Raw genomic sequence first — 21,980 nt, 5'->3', positions numbered from 1 at the left:
TTCTTTTAGTTAAGTAAGTTCTGAGCATGCTTACAAAGCCACACACAGGGACAAAAGGTTTGGGAGCAGGGAGGGATCGGAGCCAGCCTCCTGAGTAGCTCTAGGGGTGACTTAGATCGATGGCAAAGTCATTTCTTGTTTATTCTATGTCATCAATGAAGAAAAAAGCCACTGTGTGAAGAAAAGTGCACAATGCACAAAGCTTTTAAAAAATTCGTGTTTCTAGCTATCTGCCAATATTTTAGTTTATCATTTTAAATCTCTATTTCTAGATTTAGGAAAATTATAGACTAAGACAACATGAAATTTTTCCTATTAGGAATATCTAAAAATAGTAAACAAAGTAAGAAAAACATTTCACTTGCATAGCTGAGCACAAAAGGAAGAAAGGGAGAACCCAAGGCGCCAGAAACAAGCTCTGGAAAACCAGAACAGTGAGCAAGGGCTGGGGTAAAGGGTGAGCACACCCTGCTAGCATACGGCCATCTGTTCGGGTTCATGAAAGAGGTCTGACTCTCAGCTCACTACCTACATAAAGGCACAAGCCTCAAATGGCAATACCCTCAGTGAGAGAGAAGATGAGAAAAAGATCCAAAAGGCGCGCTGAGGGAGCTTGGCCTGCCCGAGAATTCAGAAATGAGAAATCTGAGGTTGGAGTTACATAAATACGTGTTGCCAGTTTACGAAGTTACCAGTTACGAATTACCAGTTATGAAGTTACCAGTTCATTACCAGTTATGAATTGATGAAGTTACATAAATATGTGTTTTCAGAGCCCATCCAAAGTTACGTAAGAACTGGTTCTGGGATAGGGCTGCGCACCCCCGAGGAGCCAAGCAGGAGCAGATGTAAGACTACACTTGAGGCCCACTCTCTCACCCTGGGATTACATGGGATTTACAGATAAAACTCCGACTGGGAGTCACTTAGAATCCAAAATTCAAAACCCACAAGGAAAAAACCCATCACAACTGAGATTCCGTATGTGCAATGAATAGGAGGATTAGATCCCCAAGAACCCACTTACTTATTTGAGAGAGAGAGCACTCGCACAAGTGCGAGCATGGATGGGGGAGAACAGAGGGAGAAGCGGGCTCTCTGCCGCGCGCAGAACCCGACATGGGGCTCCATCCCAGGGCCCTGCGACCGGGACCTCAGCCGAGGCAGATGTTTAATTGACTGAGTCACCCAGGCATCCCCCGAACCTAAATTTATAACAATCTGAAAACAACTATAATTTCAGAAGTTTTAAAATGACTAAGCTATAGAAGAAAGACATTAAAAAAAAGGTAAGATATTACTAAAAAAAGATTTGAAAAAAATTAGGGAAATTAAAAAGAGAGACATTATACAAAGTTGTTTTACACACTGGTACAAAAAAATTCAAATACGCTAGTGATAATAATACACATACATGGACAACTTCTCTATTTTGAAATGTCTCCTACCCACCCCCAACAAGTCTAAAACATCAGTAAAAACACAGACAACTTGATGGAAAAAGACGAAAAAAGAAGTATCAGAGAAGTTTTAACAGAAGAAAGCTGACGTCATGTCACTATATTCCTGTCAAGTAAATTAGGCCTCAAGGGCAAAACAGGCATTCCTGGAGATAAAGTCACCGTGATGCGTCACTATTATTATTACTTTTAAAAAATATTTCATGTATAGGGGCGCCTGGGTGGTTCAGTGGGTTAAAGCCTCTGCCTTCAGCTCAGGTCATGATCTCCTCAGGGTCTTGGGATGGAGCCCTGCATCGGGCTCTCTGCTCGGCGGGAAGCCTGCTTCCTCCTCTCTCTCTGCCTGCCTCTCTGCCTGCTTGTGATCTCTGTCTGTCAAATGAATAAATAAAATCTTTAAAAAATATATTTTATTTATTGATTTGAGAGAGAGAGAGAGGCAAAGAGAGCACGTGAGCAGGGTGGGGAGGAGCAGAGGGAGAGGGACAACAGATTCCATGCTGACCACGCAGAGCCCAGCTTGGGGCTCAATCCCACAGCCCCGAGACCACAACTGAGCCAAAACCAAGAGCCAGATGCCTAACCAACTGAGCCGCTTGAGCACCCCATGTAAGTATTATGTTTATAAACACAGTGATGCCAAACTACACAACACAAAAATTAAAAAAACTAATAAAGGAGAGAATCCACCCAGACATGTATTTAGTTTTTAGCATCTACTGATAGATCAAGGAGACAAAAATTAATAATACAGAACATAAAAAGTTATATAAGTGGGTGTATACGGGTGGTACTCAGTATTTAGAGAACACTTTATTATATATAAAATATTTATAAAAGTGACTGCATACTTATTATATATAAAATATTTATTAAAAGTGACTGCATACTAAGTGCTATATGAAATGTCCACAAACAGCAAAATATAAATACTTCACAGACTGTATTTTCTGACCGCAATGCAATTAAATTTGAAATCAATATCAAAATTAAAAGTAATGTAAAACAAACAAAAAATTCACATACTGGAAATCAAAAATGGAAAATATCATAATGAATGTTAGAATATAGCTAAAAGTAGATAAAATTGAGGGGCTCCTGGGTGGCGCAGTTGGTTAAGCATCCAACCATCCTCCTCAGGTCATAGTTTTGGGGCTGTGAGAGGGAGCCCACATCAGGCTCCCCACCTAGCACGGACTCTGCCTGAGATTCTCTGTCTCCCTTTTTCCCTCTGCCCCACTCTCCACTCGTGTTTTCATGTACGCGCACGTGCTCTCTCTCCCTCTCTAATAAATAAATAAAATCTTTTTAAAAAAGTGAATAAAATGGAGACTACTACTTATCAAAGATGGTGAGATATAACTAAACAGTTGATATAATTTTAAAATATTGAGCTTAAAAAAAGACTGAAAAAGAGTTAAATATATTCAATTAAGTTAAAGAAAGTAATAATAATCTAAAGAAATTAGAAAGAATGAGAGCAGATGCTAATTGAGAAAGCCGGGAGCAGATGTTAGTAAAGTGGAAAATAAAGACACAATAGAAGGAATCAATAAAATCCAATGCTGTTTTTCTTTAAAAAGATTTTTAGTTTAGAGAAAGAGAGAGAGAGAGCACGAGTGATGGGGAGGAGCAGAGGGAGAGGGAGAGACTGTGCTGAGCACAGAGGCCAACGTGGGGCTCGATCCCACGACCCCGAGATTGTGACCTTAGTGGACATCAAGAGTCAGACCCTCAACCAACTGAGCCATCCAGGTGCCCCCAAAGTTGGTTGTTTGAGAAGTCAAGTAAAATGGAAAGCCTGGCAACTGTGATGAGAAGACAAAGAAAGGAACATAAATAGTATTAGGAATAATATAAGACGTATCATGGCGGACAGTAAAAAAACAATACTTTATTCATACCAATAGCTTTGATGAAACAGATTATTTTCTGGGAAAATATATTTACTACAACTGATTCAAGAAGAAACAAAAATTGGTAATCATTTTTGAAAACTGTTCAGGAGCGTCTACTAAAGCTGCACATGTGTGTCTACCTCTGCCACTCTGCTCCCAGACAACAGAATGCAAACGCACGTCCACCGAAAGGCATGATTAGAATGTTCTCAGTGGCCATTTGTAATAGGCAAAAACCGGACTACCCAAAGGTGCACGAAGTGAGATGGATAAATTATGGTGGAATCACATAATAAAATATTAAAAAATAAAATGAAAATTTTTAATTTTAAAAAATTAAAAAATTTTTAATTTAAAAATTAAAAATAAAATTAAAAAATAAAAAAGCAGTTAAAATGAACAAACTACAATTGTATGTAGCAATATAAATGAACCTCTCAAATATAATGTTAAAACACAAGAAAGTACATTCATATAATTACTTTTATAAATGTTTACTCCTATGTATACTTCCAAAAAAAAGCTTCTAAAAAAAGAAATAGAAAACTGGACTAATTTTACCCATTAATGTAACTGAAATAATAGTGAAGAAAATCTACCCACCAAAAGTCTATAGGAGAAGTCTACATAACTTTTAAGGACATACTATCTTACAGACATTGTTCTCAAGAAGAGAAAAAAGAAGAATAGCTCCCACCTCACTTTCTGAGGCTATATAACACTGCTTCCCAACCACACAAGGCCATTACCAGAAAGAAAAATTATGAGACAATTTGTTTTTCCTTTACGGACAGATAAAATAATCCTAAATAAAATATTAAACCCAACCCAACAATGTTTAAAAAATAATCATCTAATCTGAAATAATGTACTACATTAGGATTTATCTCCGAAATCTCAGAAAATATAGTACTGTAATTCACACATTAATGGACTGAATGCCTGTTCCATCTCTAACATTCAATACACGTCACAGAAGGAGGCTCACACTAACCAACTATGAAAGAAAATGCAGAAGGATGAGAAGAAAAACAAAACTATTATTTACACGTAACTCTCTTCTTAGAAAAAGAGAATAAGAGAGTAAAAGACACAGAACTATCAGTTAACAATCTTCCACGTGTGATCACTTAGAAAATTCAAGTGTAAAAAATAACTATTTACCAATAGAAATAAAAACCACTAAGTACTTAGGAATTAAATCTAACAAAAGATCTGCGATTACTCTATGGAGAAAAGAGTAAATGATGTGGGGAGCAAAGGTAAAAGATATTTTAATTAAACTTCCTCACTACAGGCCAAACGACCTTCCTGCAGGAACTCAAATGCCTCAATGTCAGTACTTTGCTAGAAGCAAAAGGCAACCTTAGCTTGACCTTAGCCCCATCTACAGGATCCTGTTAGTCTTCTTAGGCAAATAAAAGTCCCTTTGGAAATTTCCTTTATCTCTACCTGACCCCCAAGCTAGGCATTAGCAACCATCCTCCAAACAGAAGGCACACTGATATCCACTGGAACGGGTCTCACCGCAAGGCTTTGCAAGACAATAGAAAATGACCCTCAGGGTCCTGGCAACCTTGTTTCCACATTCTTCAGACACATCCCCATCCCTAAGCCCCTCCCAACTTATAAGCATATAACCAAGTCCCTCCTCACAATCCTAGCGCTGCTCTTTCTTCCCAGGGATCCTATCCCCCAGCTTCAGTAAAACCTTTTTTTTTGCACCAAAGACATCTCATGATTTCTTTCTTGGACCTTTGCCTCCAGGACCCAACATTTCACATCAATAAACTTGAATGAAGGGGGCTCCTGGGTGGCTCAGTTGGTTGGGGGCCTGCCTTTGGCTCAGGTCATGATCCTGGAGTCCAGGGACGGAGTCCTGTATTGGGCTCCTTGCTCGGCGGGGAGTCTGCTGCTCCCACTGTCTCTCTCTCCTCTCATGCTGTCTCTCTCATTCTTTCTCTCTCAAATAAATAAAGTCTTTAAAAAAAAAAACAACAAAACCAAAAACACTCGACTGAAGAATACTGGAAGACCTAAGTGAAAAGACTCCGCACAGTCCTGTCTGCAAAGACTCAACACCGTGATCTGCTCAGATGCTGTCGACTTCAGTCTGCAGCAAAGACCACTGGTTGGGTCTGAATATCCATATTCCCTTTTCTCTAAAAGTAGGGGTTTGTGTGTGTGTGTGTGTGTGTGTGTGTGTGTGTGTGACATGTGGTTCCTACAGTTTGCAGCCCAGCCCTGTGGACTCGGTTCTGCCAACAGTACTATGTAAAGAGAGGGGCAAACGGGACTTCTGGAAGAAGATGTCAGTGGCGCCCCTCCTCTCGGGTCCTACTTCATGGGGTCCTACTTCTTCCTGGAGCTCAAGCAGCCTTCAGGCGCTGCGCGCTGGAAGCCCTGTACCCAGGACAGAACAGCAGCCAGAGAGGAGTCTGGCCCCGCCACGTCACGCCCCTGCCTCACCAGGCCAGGCCTGTCCACGTCAGCACTTCTTCCACATGAGAAACAAACTTCTGCCTTTACAAACTTTGTTATTTTGTGTTTTCCATCATATGGGGCTAAATCTAATCCTAACTGCTATAGACTCAAAATTCAAAAGTGTGTGGTTGTCTTTTTGGTGGAACTAGACAACATGAAGTTGAATTAAGGGCCCAACTAGACATGGATATTTTGAAGAAGAACAATAAGGGAGGATTTCCTACTCCCAGCACCAGTCCTAATGGACTATTAGATGGTAGTAATTAGAGTGGCATTAGTATGTGACACACTAATTACGCAAAGAAACAGGAGAGAGTGTCTGGGAATCAGAAGTGGACATTAGCGCTTGGTCTATGATAAAGCAGACATTACAGGTCAGCAGGAAGAGGACATAACCATTTAATGAACAGCAGTGGGATAACTGGCTTATGGAAAAAGAGAAATTAAAACCTTTACTTCATACTATATGCAAAAAATATGTATTTATTTTAAAAATAAACTTAAAGATTTAGATGACACAAAGAAATGGAAAGATATTCCATGCTCATGGACTGGAAGAACAAATATTGTTAACATGTCTATAATACCCAAAGCAGTCTACAGATTTAATGCAATCTCCATCAAGCGACCAAAAGCATTTTTCACAGCCAACCCTAAAATTTGTATGGAACCACAAAAGACCCTGAGTAGCCAAAACAATCTTGAAACAAACAAACAACAAACAAACAAACAGGGTGGTATTATAATTCCAGACTTTAAGGTATACTACAATGTTGTAGTAATCAAAGCAGTATGGTACTGGCACAAAGACAGAAACATAGATCAATGGAACAATAGAAAGCCCAGAAATGAATCAAAAATTACATGGTCAATTAATCTTCACAAAGGAAGAAAGAACATACAATGGAAAAAAGACAATCTCTTCAACAATGACAGACAACTACATGCAAAAGAATGAAACTGGGCCACTTGCATATGCCAAACACAGAAATAAACTCAAAATGGATTAAAGACCCAAATGTGTGACCTGAAACAATAAAAATCCCAGAAGAGAGCATAGGTAGTAAGTTCCCTGACATTGGCTGTAACAAGTTTTTTTTTCTAGATATGTCTCCTGAGGCAACAGAAATAAAATAAAAAAATTAACTACTGGGACTACTAAAAAAAAAAAAAAATCTCTGCGTGTAAGGAAAATAATCAAAACTAAAAGATAACCTTCTGAACGGGAGAAAATATTTGCAAATGACATTTCTGATAAAGGGTTAGTATACAAAATATATAAAGAACTTACACAACTCAACACCAAAAAACAATCCAATTAAAAAAAAGGGTCAAAGACATGAACAGACATTTCTCCAAAGAAGACATACACATGACCAACAGACACATGAAGAGATGTTCAACATCACTGATCATCAGGGAGATGCAAATCAAAACGATAATGAGGTATCACCTCATACCTGTCAGAATGGCTAGAATCAAAAACACAAGGAACAAGTGTTGGCAAGAATGTGTAGAGAAAGGAAGCTTTGTGTACCGCTGGTAGGAAAGCAAATTGGTGTAGCCGTTGTGGAAAATAGTACGGAGGTTCCTCAAAAAGTTAAGAATAGAATTACCCTAGGGGCGCCTGGGTGGCTCAGTGGGTTAAGCCTCTGCCTTCGGCCCAGGTCATGATCCCAGGGTCCTGGGATCGAGCCCCACATCGGGCTTTCTCCTTGGCGGGGAGCCTGCTTCTCCCTCTCTCTCTCTCTCTGCCTGCCTCTCTGCCTACTTGTGACCTCTCTGTCTCTCTCTGTCAAATAAACAAATAAAATCTTTAAAAAAAAAGAATAGAATTACCCTATGATCCAGTAATCATACAACTAGGTATTTACCCCAAAATACAAAAACCACTAATTCAGAGGGATAGATGAACCCCTATGTTTATAGCAGCATTATTTATAACAGCCAAATTTGCAGTCAGCCCGTGTCCACTCACAGATGAATGGACAGAGATGCGGGGTGGGTGTATGAGTAAAGGGACTATCTGTATCTCTCTCTCTATAAATGGAGTATCACTCAGCCGTAAAACAGAACGAAATCTTGCCATTTGCAACAAGGATGGAGCTAGAGTATGTTCTTTTTTAAAAGATTTTATTAATTTTATTTATTTGACAGAGAGAGTGAGAGCGAGTGGTGAGCACAAGCAGGGGAAGTGGCAGGCGGAGGAAGAGGGAGACGCAGGCGCCCCACAGAGAAGGGGCCCAACATGGGGCTCTGGGATCATGACCTGAGCCAAAGGCAGACGCTTAACATGGGCTTGAACTGCGCAGATCCACTTATACACAACATTCAGATGAACACAGTACAGTTTAGGGCACTGGTGGGCTTCCAGTCAGCAACAGCCTATTAGTAATTAAGCTTTGGGGGAGTCAAAAGCGATACATGGGTTTTTCACTCTGCTGGCGGTCAGCGCCCCTAATCCCCACGTGTTCCCGGTCAAGTGCATAGGAACAGGTAATTCACACAAGAGGGAAGCCTGAGTCAATACAGGTAAGGAAAGATGTTCTACTCACTGGGATTAGGAAATGCAAATTAAAACAGCAGCGGGTTATTTCTCTAACAACACCAAGTAAGGGGAAGCCGTGAAGGAAACGGAGACTCGGATTGTCAGTGAGAGTGTAGCTTGGCACAGTGTGGACAGCAACGAGTCCGGACTGAGTAAAACTGAGGCTGGTCTATGACCCAGCAATTTCAATTCCAGGCAGCTACGGGTGCCTAAGGCGGCAGTTAGGAGGGTGTTCTATGAAGCACTGATTAGGGTATCAAGCAAGAAAATGTAAAAAAAAAGTAACTGTCCAGAAATAGGGACATAAATTAATAAATGGTTCTGTCCTATAAAGGACTATTATATGAGCATGTGGAATAAAGGAACTAGATCTACTGAATAAATCTCCAAAATACAAAGCTGAATGAACACAGAAAGTCACAGGAGAATATGAATGTATAACGTCATTTACATAAATTTTAAAAATACTCAGATCAACGGGATACTATTGAAACGATTTTATGGCTGTATACTGGCGGTGGTTTTGCCCCCTGGGGGGTATTCGAAAATGTCTAGAGGCACTTTGGGCAGGGTGTGGGGGGCGGGATGGTGGAGCTGTTGTGTGGAGTGGGCAGGGAAGCCGCTAGGCACCCAGCAAGGCGCAGGACAGAACCGTCTGGCCCAAAATAACCACAGCGTCTAGGCTGAGAAACTCTAACACAAAAACAGGTGCTAAACATACAAACAGGCATAGGGTTAGGCCCCCACCCACCAGCTGCAGGCCAGTGGGAAAGGCAATGAAGCTTTGGTAGAAACTGTAACATTTTATTTCTTTAAAGGGAGTGAGAGGGGGAAGAGCAGGCAAAGCAAAACCAAACCCCAATCCCTCTGCTCCTGTGATGGCAAAAAAGTGCTTAAAAAGCAGAAAGTTACAGGAGCTCTAGGCTCTAGGATGTTTTGACACTAACTTGCTCTCGATGCAGGTTAACTACGAGCCTCTACAAACAGGAAACGCTTCCTTTACTTTGTCTTCTTCAAAAGCAATAACCACATATTTAAAAGAGGAAAAAGGAAACAGCTTGCATTTTGATCAACCGTTTTTATAAAATATCTGTCATTAGTGGTAAAGAGATTCTTCAAATGAAATAAAATTTATTATGAAAATTTAAAAAATAACGGATTTTCTAGTTCAGAACTGTAAACGTTCGCAACACTTTATCAAGCGGAGGCCCCATGGACTAAACCCTACCTCTAAAGGCTTTGGTGGGTTTCAGGGCAGGCTGACGAGGCAGCGTGTACGCTGATAAGTGTCTACACGGGGAAGCTGGGTCACAGCAGCGCCCTGCTGTGTGGGCCACTCCCAAGGGAGGGTAGAAGCAATGTTCACGTGGAGCCCACTGTCTCAGGGGAAGGCAAGACATCTGAAATGGAAAAAATCAGGAGGCAAGGTGGACTAGAATTCAGATGGGCGCCGAGCAGCATCAGCTAAAGGGCCCGGCAGGTGCAGAGTGGGCACCGAGCAGCCGAAGCACAGGGGGAAAGCTTCAGAGAGGACGGGGGCTTCACTGAATTTGAAAGGACAAGGAGATGGAGAGGAGAACCAGACACTTGTCAACCTGTTCAAAGAGTAGGTTTATACCTGCTTCAAGGGACCAGGCAGGGAGCACTAAGAAGTCCGGAGACAGGAGCAGTCAGGCGGAGGTAGCTGAGGGACCAAGAACAGTCTCTAGAGCCAGGTGACCTGGGTTCCCAGCCCAGCCCTGCCACTTCCGGTGCAACCTCGGACCTCAGTCTGAGAGAAATTTCTCTGAGCCTGTTTTCTCTTCTATGAGAGTAACACCACACTTAGCTCATAAAGACATTATGGGAAATAAATGAGTTAATACAGGGAAAGCATTTAAAAAAGAACCTGAAAACTTTTTTTTTAAAAGACTTTTCATTTATTTATTTGACAGACAGATATCACAAGTAGAAAGAGAGGCAGGTGGAGAGAGAGGAGGAAGCAGGCTCCCCAATGAGCAGAGAGCCCGATGTGGGGCTTGATCCCAGGATCCTGAGATCATGACCTGAGCTGAAGGCAGAGGCTTTAACCCACTGAGCCACCACAGGTGCCCCAGAGCCTGAAAACTTGTAAAAGCTTATTATATATATTAGCTACTGTCCCCACCTAATGTCTGCATTATGCCTTCCAGCGTTATTTCTTGTCTTGCGAACTCGACTGTGGGGCCCGTAGGGCTGCGACAGGGCGAGAACGGCGCTCCCCGCAGCCTCCCAGGGAGGCCAGCATGGCTCGAGGCTCAGGGCAGCCCGCACTCGTTCCCCAGTCACAGAGCGAGATGCAGGACAATTACGGAGTGCACACGGTGAAGGTGATGGTTGAGAACACGTAGAAGTCTCTGGAAGCATCGCCCTCTTATCTGAGAAGGGCCGGTCGCTGGAGGTGAGGCACGCTGGATCCCCAGCTGCGGCGGCTGCAAGGCCTCATCCGTGCGCGAGGCCGGAGCGTCACGCAGGCAGCTGGGCCCTCTGCTCTGCGCGGTCTGTGGCTGCCCGGGGACCCCGGCCGGGAGAGTCCGAGGGAGGCTGTGGGTTCAGTAGGGAGATGATAAGACCGCGTGATGTCTGCCTGAGGAGCAGAGGAAATGAGGCGGCACCCATGCTAGGAATTACTAACCCTCCACAGACCAGGACTTTCCAGTATTCTCCACGTCACGGCACATACAGGAGAAGACGTATCTGCATGGCACTCTCGGAACAGACCACCAAAGCTGCCTGCAGCCGGCGGCCCCGTGGGCTGAGGGGACCCGTATCGCAGCCCATCTGTGACTGTGACACGGTGGCTGGGATGTTCTACCACAGAAAAGACCGGCCTGTTTTAGTAGCACTAGTTAAGGTTAAAGCAGCATAATTATCTGGTGTCTACTAATGTAGCTGTTAGGACCTCAGGCAATGAAGCTAGAAAGAGAAGTTAGGTGGCGGCCTGCCTTTAGAAGCTCAATTTGGTCTTCGAACTGTTCGTTTTTCCCTTTTGCTTCTCGGGTACCAATAACACCCTTTACTTGATCCAGAGGAACGACCTCAGCTCTCTGCTCGGAACCCCGGGGGCTCTGGGCCTACGAACCCTCCCGGCTCTGCTCTCAGGGCCCCTCGCAGCTGTCTTCCCCTACTCCTATCCTTGAAATGCCGGGGCCCCTTAGGTTCTGCGTGGGGTTATTCCTCTTCTTTTCCATGTCCCGTCCCCAGGTGCTCGGGCTTTCCTAGGGCTTTAGTCACCATGCATGTGGTGGAAACTCCGAAACCCCTACCTCCCAGGGCTGCACCCCAGAGCTACACACCTGCCTCCTGGACACTCCCACTTGGATGTTCCAGAGACATCTAAGATGGAACACATCTCAAACAACGTTCATCTTCAGTCCCATGTCTCTGTGTCCCCAATCCTGGGGACTGATTTCAATACCCACCCACTCGCATAAGCCAGACCACTAGGCTCTGCCGACAGTAACTCCTCCATGTCTGGGAATCGCTACCCACCTCTCTCCACCGCACTCTCACTGCGCTGTTTCAGGCCTGCGTCAGAGTGCACGGGCTCCACAGTGAGTTTCCCAAGATACAAATCTCTTCTACTTCCCAGCCCTTCAGTGCCTCCCCACTGTCTTCCTATTAATCTTACAATATTTATTCATTAATTATAATCACAAACTCATCACTTGCTAAGATAATATATTTTTACAAGAAAATAACAATGCTTTCAAAATATATTTTTTCCTATGAGGGCTGATACATTCCGTAAGGGCACGAAAAGAATCTGTTCATGAGAAGAATCCGCTGCAAGATCTGCTGCAAATCTGTTAACAGTCTGACTTAACAGAAGACGGCTTGATTCTCGTATTGGCTTTTGTATTCAATTCTGTTGTATGTTACTTTGGCCTCTAAAGTATATTAAAAAAAAATCTGGCCTCAAATAGAATACAGTTAGGAAGAAAAAAGGCGAGTACACGAAGAGTCTTCTCAAATAACCGTAGACACACTTCTCTGATACCACTCAGCAAGTCCCCACAGCTCTTGGGGCCCGGTTGGCATTTCTTGCCATGGCTGGCCAGCGTCCTGTTCACCACTCCAATGGTCTTTCTCCACCTTCACATTCTAGAGTCTTGCCCAGGAGCCTGCCCTAATCCCCCAAACGCTCCTCTCCTACACTCGCTCTCACGTCCTCTCCGAGGACGGCATTGCACTGCGGGTCTGTGCTGACTGGCGGGACTCCCACGGTGGCCGCAAGCCCCACGAGGGCCGAGACCAGCCTCGTCTGTGTTTGTGCATCGGTCTCCCATCTGCGCACTTAACGAATATTGGCGGAATGAATCAACGAACGGAGCATGTTGCGGAGTTCAGTTCTACAGGATTTTCATTAGCAAAGGCCTTATGGTTAGCTTTTGCAGGGGAGCCCAGCAGGCTAGTAAGGGAGGTTTGGATGGAAGGGATAGGAGGGGCTAAAGCAAGGCACCTCAGAGAGCACAGCTCGCACTGATCCACTCTTAAAGGACAAGAGGCACGCTCTCGCCCGGACACAGGGGCCAGGAGGTACAGAGAACCACTTCTGGGAGATGGGGGCGTGCCGGGGAAGCCACACATCAGCAGGTACCTGCAATTCCCCACATGGCTTCCAAGTGTGGAAGCTGCAGCTCGCGGTGTAAGTAGGAATGAGCTTTGTTCCTTCGTCTATCTTCTGTGGGCCGCGACACACGCAGGAGTGACTCCTTCCCATACCCCCGAAAGGGCTCGGCGGGGACGACAAGCCAAAGCATCATGTGAAACCAAGCGAGAGGCCGTGAAGACAAAGTCTGTGACTTCGGCTCAGGGAGGCCACCTTGGCAGACTCACAGCTGGTGCCACGCGCTACTCGTGCAGAGGGGAGGTGGACCACAGGCCACAGCCATCGGGGAAAGCTTCCTGGCAAAACTCGGAAAGAAGAAAAACCACCTCCCACCCCCCAAAGCAGGCAAACTAGCAGTCCACTCATGCCCTGGAGGAAAGAGGGGCGGGTCAAGGGCGAGAGTCAAGGAGCAGGGAAGCGGCCAGAGCCCACAGGTGCTCCACCCCTGCACCCGGCGCCTGCTACCATGTCCTTCTGGGCCCCAGGCAGCAAGTGCCTTAGCGGGTGTTGGGAGAAAATCATCAGTTAGAGGGAGACTCGGTGAGCCCTTGAACAAACTCCCAGGCTACTTTCGCAGCTCTCGGTTTCACTTTTTCTTTGTGGTTTACGCTACTGGCCAGTTTTGGGGACTCAGACACTTCATTTCATACCCTTCTTCTCGGCAAAACTGAGAACACTTTCCACAGCAGTAAGATCAGGAACAAAACACATGGTTTTGCTCAGTTTGGAGAGTCTCTGGCTTGGAAGGCCGGAGTTCCCGCCAGTCCCGCGGCTCTCGGCCATGTCTCTTCTTCCCTTGTTGCTCTGGCGAGCAGAGCTCCGGAGGCCACGGCCTCGCTCCATTCCAGTCTCGGCCTGGCAGGGCCAGGTCCAGGGGTGCTGCCTACGGACTGAGCTGGGGTGTCACTGAGGGGAGGGGCACAGAGGGACCCGAAGAGGCTACCGTCAGGAGGCTTTGTGACAGCCTAGGACACAGCCCAGCGGCTGGGCTACTGTGGCAAGGAGCACCGTGACTGGGGTGCGAGCCAACGGGCGTGCTCCCTGAGTCTCATGTGTTCCATGTGATGACATTTCTCTCGGGGGGGCCCCAGGCTCCTACCACACCTCTCTTACTTCTCCTGAGACATGGATACAATTCTAACAAGTTAGTTTGTGCTTTAGCTGCAAATGTTAAGACATGGATTCTTCTTTAGAGGCAACAAAGCACGGTCCCTGGTAAATTCCTGCTGGGGAGCCACAGCGCAGCAGGGGAGAGAAACTCTGGAAGAGCAGCAGGGCTCAGCCTCAGCTTCGCCGTTTGCCCTGGTGACAGGCTCTGCTGCCTGCCCTTCGGGGCGCGAGGACGAAGTGTGGTACTGGGAGTGCGTGCTGAGCCACACAGAGCATTTGTGTCTGTCACTGTTTTGCAAAGGCCGGCTGACCGACCCCTCTCTCTGAATGGGGAAGTCAGCATCAAAGATGTCCCCAGCTTTCTGGGGTGGGGTGGTTTGGCTTCTGGTAGAGCAGGGGAACCCTCCGTCTCTTCTGTGAGGAGGAGCTGGTGGTGAGGGGTGGTGTGAGGGAGACAACACGTGTCCCCAGACCCAGCCTCGGGCTGGGGACATTTGGTGGAGGAAGAGGACACCTATCTCTTGTTGGAAAGCTTTCTTCCTTAGTTTTATTTCCTCGTGACCACGTACCCAAGTTATGGTAGGGACGGCACAGGCTAAGGACCTCAGCGCACCTTCCTTGAAAACAGGAATAAAAGCACTTTCGGTATGGAAATGACTGACTTCTGCATTCTATCTTTCGTTTTCCCCCTTCTTGGCCTGCTGAAGCTCTGGCCATTTTTTGCCTCCTAACTTGAGCTCTCCACAAAAATTATTAAAAGCCAACATTAAAATTAGTTCTGGTGCTTGTTACCATAAGCGTTTTGATAGAAGAAGAGAAACTCATCATTAAAAATGAGATTGGGGGGGCCTGCTGGCTTAGTTTAGCATCGGACCCTTGATCCGGGCTCAGGTCATGATCTTGGGGTTGTAAGATCGAGCTCCGCGTCAGGGTTCGTGGTGGGTGTGGAGCCTGCTTAGGATTCTGTCTCCCTCTCCCTCCTCCCTCTCTAAAAATAAAAATAAAAAATGAGATTGGGTATTACTCAAGATTTCCCCTCTCCCCCCACAGGGAGGCCAACATTTTCAGGTCTTCAGTGATCACATCTCGCTCCCTTACTGTCCTTCAAGCAGCTGAGTGTGCTTGGGTGGGCGCGCCCTTCCCTTCGGATGTCTGGTTGGCATCCAGAGAGCCTGGTGACTCCCGGACTCAGTCTCTCCTTTGTACGTCAAACCCAGCCAAGTCTCAAGTACACTGAGCTTCCCTCCAAAGGGGGTGTGCCACTTTCTAAATCCTTGTTGTTCTACTCTGAGATTAAGCCAACAGCCTCTTGGATGACATCAGTGCCACCAACACCATCCCTATCCAATACGTGCAGCCTTGCAGGCGAGTGACATCACTGCCACCAATGCCGTCCCTGTCCAAAAGACGAAGCCCTGCGGGCAAGTGAGGATTGGTGCCACCAATGCCGCCCCTGTCCAATATGCGCAGCCCTGTGGGTGAGTGACATCACTGCCACCGATGCCATCCCTGTCCAATTCGTGAAGCCCTGTGGGTGAGTGACGTCACTGCCACCAATGCCGTCCCTGTCCAATACGTGAAGCCCTGCAAGTGAGTGACTTTGGTGCCACCAACATCATCCCTGTTCAATATGCACACCTATGTGAGCAAGGGACATCAGTGCCACCAATATTGTCCCTGTCCAATATGCACAGCCCAGCAGGCAAGTGACATTGCTGCCACCAACACCATCCCCATTCAATACGCACAGCCCTGCAGGTGAGTGACATCAGTGCCACCAACACCGTCCCTGTCCAGTATGCAGAGCCTTGTGGGTAAGTGACATCGGTGCCACCAACGCCGTCCCTGTCCAATATGTGCAGCCCTGTGGGCGAGTGACATCACTGCCACCAACACTGCCCCTCTCCGATCCATATATCAGGTGAAACTTCCTCGTAAGTCCTTTCATGACACCCCTGCCCCCATGGAGAATTTATTGTCCTGTTACCAGACCCATTCTGTTATTTCTTCCTCTCCCATGCATGTTCCTTCCACTCACTGTGTCCGCCCGAAGTGTGCCTGTCCCTAAAACGCCTTCCCCTGTTCCCTCCGACTGTCCTCACTGTTTGCACGGGACCCAGCTCTTGTTTTGGACCTGTAATTGGTTTCCTTTTGACAATCTATCCTTACTGTGCTCTCTCTCTCTCTGCTGAACTTCTGGAGACCTCGGTCAAGCTGCTGACGTCAGAGCACATGGACAGCGAGCCCAGGCTTCCCAGGTGTCAGCGTGAAGCTGGGCTAGATGACCCCAAAACACCGGCTGTCAGCTGCCTCATCCTAGTTGATACACTGAAGAGTATCTTGACCCAAGCAGTTCTCTCTCAAAATGAGCCCAGCAGCCACCTGCCAGAGTCGCCGCGGGAGGCACGCTAGGGGATCTCCACTTCATCCTGTCCTGACTGCTCCTCGGTGCCGCTGCACTGGGCAGGGAGCTCTGTGAGCGTCTCGGGCAAGCAGGCCTCCTGGAACTGCAGAGTGGATGGTCTCCCAGTGGGGAAGGCAGATACAGACAAGGGAAGGGCCGTGCAGTGGCCACTCTCAGCCCCAAGCCCAAGCTCAGAACCACGAACTGTGCCTGCCTCTCGCACTGCCTCCCCAACCCCCACCCTGGAATCGAGGCTCAGCTGCATACATCGGTCTCTATCACTTTAAAAAGTACGGTCTTTTAAAAAATCACAGTATCACTAATCTGTATTATCATCTCGGACAAGAGTCATTACTCACCGCTCTGGAAATTCCAGGGCTCCCTCTGCGTTATTCACGAAACCACATCTGTCAACCACAGCACCAGGCTGCAGGGTCTGAGCCCGGAGTGGGTTCCATGAAATTCAAGCCTTCACAAGATGATCAGAAGGATTTTTCCTATGAAACTCCTGAGTACTCCAATGATCCTTCCTGAGCTAGAATCATTTTCTGGTTTTGAAAACCCACAGGAATGGCTTTTTAGGGGGGCAGGAAAAATTTGTAAAATGATCATCAGGATGATTTTTCTAAAATACCCCTGTTTAGCATTAGGTCTATTTTAGGGGCACATCTCTAAATTCATTTGTGGTTTTAAAAAGTGATTAGTAGTGGCGCCTGGGTGGCTCAGTGGGTTAAGCCTTTGCCTTCGGCTCAGGTCATGGTCCCAGGATCCTGGGATCGAGCCCCACATAGGGCTCTCTGCTCGGCGTGGAGCCTGGTTCCTCCTCTCTCTCTGTCTGTCTCTCCACTTACTTGTGATCTCTGTCTGTCAAATAAATAAATAAAATCTTTTTAAAAAAAAAGTGATTAGTAAGTGTTAAGTTATGAAAAGGACTAAGACTGCTTATAACTTCTATCTCTCCAAAATACTGACTGTGCCCTCATGAGACTGTCCCACACTCTTCTTTCTCATGAAGGCACCAAAGCAGAATGGAAAATAGAAATGATTTTCTCGAGGTCACTTAATGAGTCAGTCTTGGAGATGGATTAGAATTTAGATTGATCCTATCTTTCTCTTCTGAATTTTTGTCAAAAAGGTCAGTATGATCAACTAGCAAAGCACCAAAACCGTAAGAGCTTCTGCAAGGAGGTACAGATTGAGATAAACAGCTTGGCTTTAATTTCACTTGAAAATAGAGCTCTTGCACCTAATTTTCATTTAATTTGCAGATTTTTATCAACTAAGCACTAGTAACTTATTCCGTACCTGAGACTATACTCTTCACACTCATAAAAGAAAAAAGTCATAAAAGAACCAGCGCTAACTGGTTAGAGATTGCTTTGTTGACAAGGCAGCACAGCAACTTGGCGAGAATGATTTTTAAATCAAATTGCGCCAAAAAGTGAAAGAGCAAAACTAAAAAGGAAAAGTGCTGAGACGCGTGCCGCGTGCCACGTGCCATCAAGGCTGCCCGGGCTCGTCCAGGCTGAGCACCAGCCCCTCTGCATTCAAGGTGGACCACTTTGCTACACACACACACACGCACGTGCACACGCGTGCACACACACGCACACACGTGAAGGTACAGGGACACCGCTTGCAGGGCGGGCCCCCCTCAGAATGCACTTCCTGCACAAAGTACTCCTTAGCCCCCAGTGGACAGGCCGGGCGCCTCTCCTGGAAGAGCGCGCCTGACGTTCTGCTCTAATTGTCCTGTTCTCCTCTCAGCTCGGGGAGAGCACGGCTCCTGCTGTGCTGCTCCCCAGAGCCTGGCGGGACCCTAAATCCACCTTGTGGGAAGTAACTGTTAGTGGAAGTTGTAGTGCTGGTGAGGCCAAGAGGTGACTAAGAAGCCCATCAGAGGCCTAGCCACGGGAAGGGGCAATGCCAGAAAGTCACTCGGTGGGACAGCACTGAGCAGGCAGAGCAGGCACATCGAGAAAGAACACATTAGTGACTGCCTAGGGCTAGAGGTCTGGGGAGACTGAGCAGTGAGTGCCACTGGGCACCGTTTCTTTTTGGGGTAATAAATTGAGCGTGCTGATGGTTACATAACTCTGTCCATATATTAAAAAATCACTGAGTTGTACACTTACCACACACATTGAAACCTGTGAGCAGTTTTTCTTTTTTAAAGATTTTATCTATTTATTTGACAGAGATCACAAGTAGGCTGAGAGGCAGGCAGAGAGAGAGGAGGAAGCAGGCTCCCTACTGAGCAGAAAGCCCGGTGTGGGACTCGATCCGAGGATCCTGAGATCATGACCTGAGCCGAAGGCAGAGGCTTAACCCACTGAGCCACCCAGGCGCCCCCCTGTGAGCATTTTAAATACACGAAAAGTATTTTATTAAATTTTTAGAATACTTGATTAATGATAGAACACTCATGATTTGCAGGGCAGATATGACTCATAATAATGTATATGTTAGGTGTTACCTAACAACGGTCGCGGGGTGGATAAGAGAAACAATTTTCACAGCCACAAAATGTAACTAAGAGAGCGTGAGAGGATCCAGCCCGCTCAGTTCAACTGAACACTGCAAAAATAACTGAACTGCATCTGTAAGTAACAGTGAGTGGCGGTAGGCAGCAACATCTTCTTTCCTTGTGGGTCGAACCTTGTGGGTCGAACAGACCGCTTACTACTGAACACAGAGCTGACTGTCACCTAGGAAACACTGGGAAGCCCAAAAAAGTGAAGAGGCAATGAAGAAATCAGCACCAACAGACTCCATCGCTTTCGAGACAAAACCCCCACTTGGCTCACACCACGCACGGTGCACCCACAGAGGGCTTCACCGGACCTCTGCTTCCAAGGGAAATGGAGATTCTTACAGAAGCACCTTCTGGAAAGTTCAAACACCAAGTTTTCATCGTGGTGTTGAAGATGAAACAACAGAGAAAATGGCAGGCACACAACTAACAGGTGATCAGAACCCAGAGAGAATTAAGACTTCTTGGTAAAACTCGCTTTGAAAGCTGCTGGCTACAGAATCTTCTAGAGCAACAGGCCGGCAAAGTTCTTTTTTACCAAAGATCAGGTAGTGAGTGTTTTAGGCTTTGGAGGCCAAGAGGCAAAACTGAAGATCCTCTGCAGGTACTCAGAGAACCACGGACAACGCACAACCCAGTCTTAGCTTTGCGGCCACAGCCTACTGACCCTTGTTCTAGGGGTTACAAGTTTTTAAGAGGAGTGACTATCAGGTTAGCTCCTAAATCAGAACTCTTCTCAAACACCCTGAGGGCCATAAAACAGACATCCAGTGAGATCATAACAATATTTATAGATCTTTCTGGAGTATAAAGTAATTCCGTGTAAATTCTTTTATCCTCATGACAATGCTTAGGTAGACTGTGTACCGATCTCACGGTCAACACAGGGTTGATCCCTTCACTGCAAATTCCTTGCTCCTTCACTTCCATTCTGCTGCTTTTCTACAGTGAAGCGCCGGGGCAAGGTCTTCCCTCACGACCGGCAGAGAGGGCCCCACGAGCCGAGAAGCCGTGGAGACGTGCAGCAAGTCAACGTTCAAATGCTCACGCCTGTGGGGGTTTCAGGGCTGCCCCGGGTGTGCGAACACGCAGACGCCCTGCGAGGCCTGACTGTGGCCCTTAGCTCTCACTCCGTCAGGTGCCCCGCCTTGCCACACACCCTGAGAACACGCAGCCCTCGTCACCTCCCCACTGGCCTTCTTACCCCGGGTCACCTTTTCCACTCATCACTCAGTGATGGCTAAAATAATCCTTCTGAAAAACAAACCTAACCTGCTCCCCTCCTCGAAAGACCTCAGTGACTCATGACTTCTTGCAGAACAAAAGGAAAAACAACTCTTCCTGCAGCCTAAGAGCTGCTCTGTCTGGGCCTCTGCGCTCTCCCCGGCCTCTTCCTTCGGGAAACCTGCACCCCGGCGAAGGCAGTTACTAGTCGCTCCCACAGCTGTGTCGAGGCCCTCTGCTTCTTCTCCCTGGGTTCCCTGGGCCTGAAACACCTACCTGAATGCTGGCGTATCCAAGGTTGCTCTTAGGCCCGGAGGGGGACCGGGACTCTGGTTCTGCTGCACATAAGCTCCAGCTGGGCCCGGAGCCTGCCCTGTCCGTGAGTCCTCCCCGAGCAGGTGCTGATCTCTCAAGGGCCCGAGCAGTGTCCTTCACGCGCCCAGCGCTACACACTCCAGCAGGACCAAGAGAGACAAAAACAAGCAAAATGCATAGCTCCTGGCTTGCAAGAGCTCACCTGCGCCTCGAAGAGCAGCACAGACCTGAGAGAGGTTATGTAACAGCCAAAGTGGAAAAATGACCCGCAGCTGCCAAGTACCACAGTGACTCCGAGCCGGGCCCCGCCGCGCAGCCAGTGGCTGCCAGGGAGCGGACAGCAGCCACGGCCCGACACTCTGCCCCTGGATGCACAGAGGAGTGGGAGGACCTCGGGTGTGGATGGCGAGGAGAACCAGAAGGAAGGACTGGGGCCCTACCCGTGGCCCTACGCAGTGGCCATCACTACGAGTCCTCGAGACAACTGTTCAGGGGCCTGTCGGCAGTACGTACCATGAGCAGGTCCAGAAAGATCACATCGCTGGGCCTCATGAACTTAATTAAGGACACTACGCTCCGACCCTACTGGTGCTCTGGCCTCAAGCTCTAGGGGAAGCATGGGGACAGAGTCGTCCCGGCGCTCCCCATCCTTTAAGCCGTGGAAGGTGTACACACCGGGGAGCGTTCTAAGAACGTCTGCAGTCGTACATCACAACTCACTTGAAAGATCACAGGTGGCCCCGGAATGAGGCCGAATGGCCTCACTGGAAGCGACTAACGTCCCTAAGCTTCCAGTCCGCGGGTGGCCTCTCCGAGCGGCACTCCCCAAACGCGAACCGGTTCTTGCTGAGCGCAGCAATCTTCCCCTCCCTACCATCTCCGCTTCACTCTCACTTGGGGGCGCCGGCACCGGAGTCCGAACACCCTCCTACTCCCCCTCAAACATTCTGTTCTCCCGCGCTGTGGAGCTCGGAGCTCCGGGGTTTCTGCTTCCCTCCCTGGCACCGCCTCCTTCCTCCTCTGGAAACGGCTCCAGGGGGTCTTTAATGGTCTGTTCCCACGTGTCCTCTCACAGAGGGTATCTGGACACTTCCCAGGCCCCACTATTCCCCTGGACTCAGCTGGCCTCTGTCCACTGAGTCGTTCTGTACATACTGTACACGTATTTGTCATGAAGTTCCCCAACACATGAGTTTCTGGCATGTGCCGAGCATCACCACACACTGGCGTTCCGGAGGAAAAAGTCTGCACCCACCGCAAGACACACTACTGGCAGGGAGAGGGAAGTCAGTCAGAGTAAGGCGCCTGATCGTGGTGAGGGCCATGAACGAGACCCCAGGGGCTGGTGGGCTAGAGAGGATCAGAGCCGACCGG

The 21,980-nt window shown here is 47.4% G+C and overlaps 1 protein-coding gene across 2 annotated transcripts in view; it reads right to left on the bottom strand.

Moving 5' to 3' along the window:
* The window catches only part of UBAC2 (UBA domain containing 2), a 160,975-nt gene that overhangs the window by 14,976 nt on the left and 124,019 nt on the right, over window positions 1–21,980 (bottom strand). The window lies entirely within an intron of this gene.

Source organism: Mustela nivalis (genome assembly GCF_964662115.1).
Source record: "Mustela nivalis genome assembly, chromosome: 15".
Classification (NCBI taxonomy): Eukaryota; Metazoa; Chordata; class Mammalia; order Carnivora; family Mustelidae; genus Mustela; species Mustela nivalis.
The sequence above is the reverse complement of the archived record's forward strand: the minus strand, read 5'-3'. Positions and strand labels throughout refer to the sequence as shown.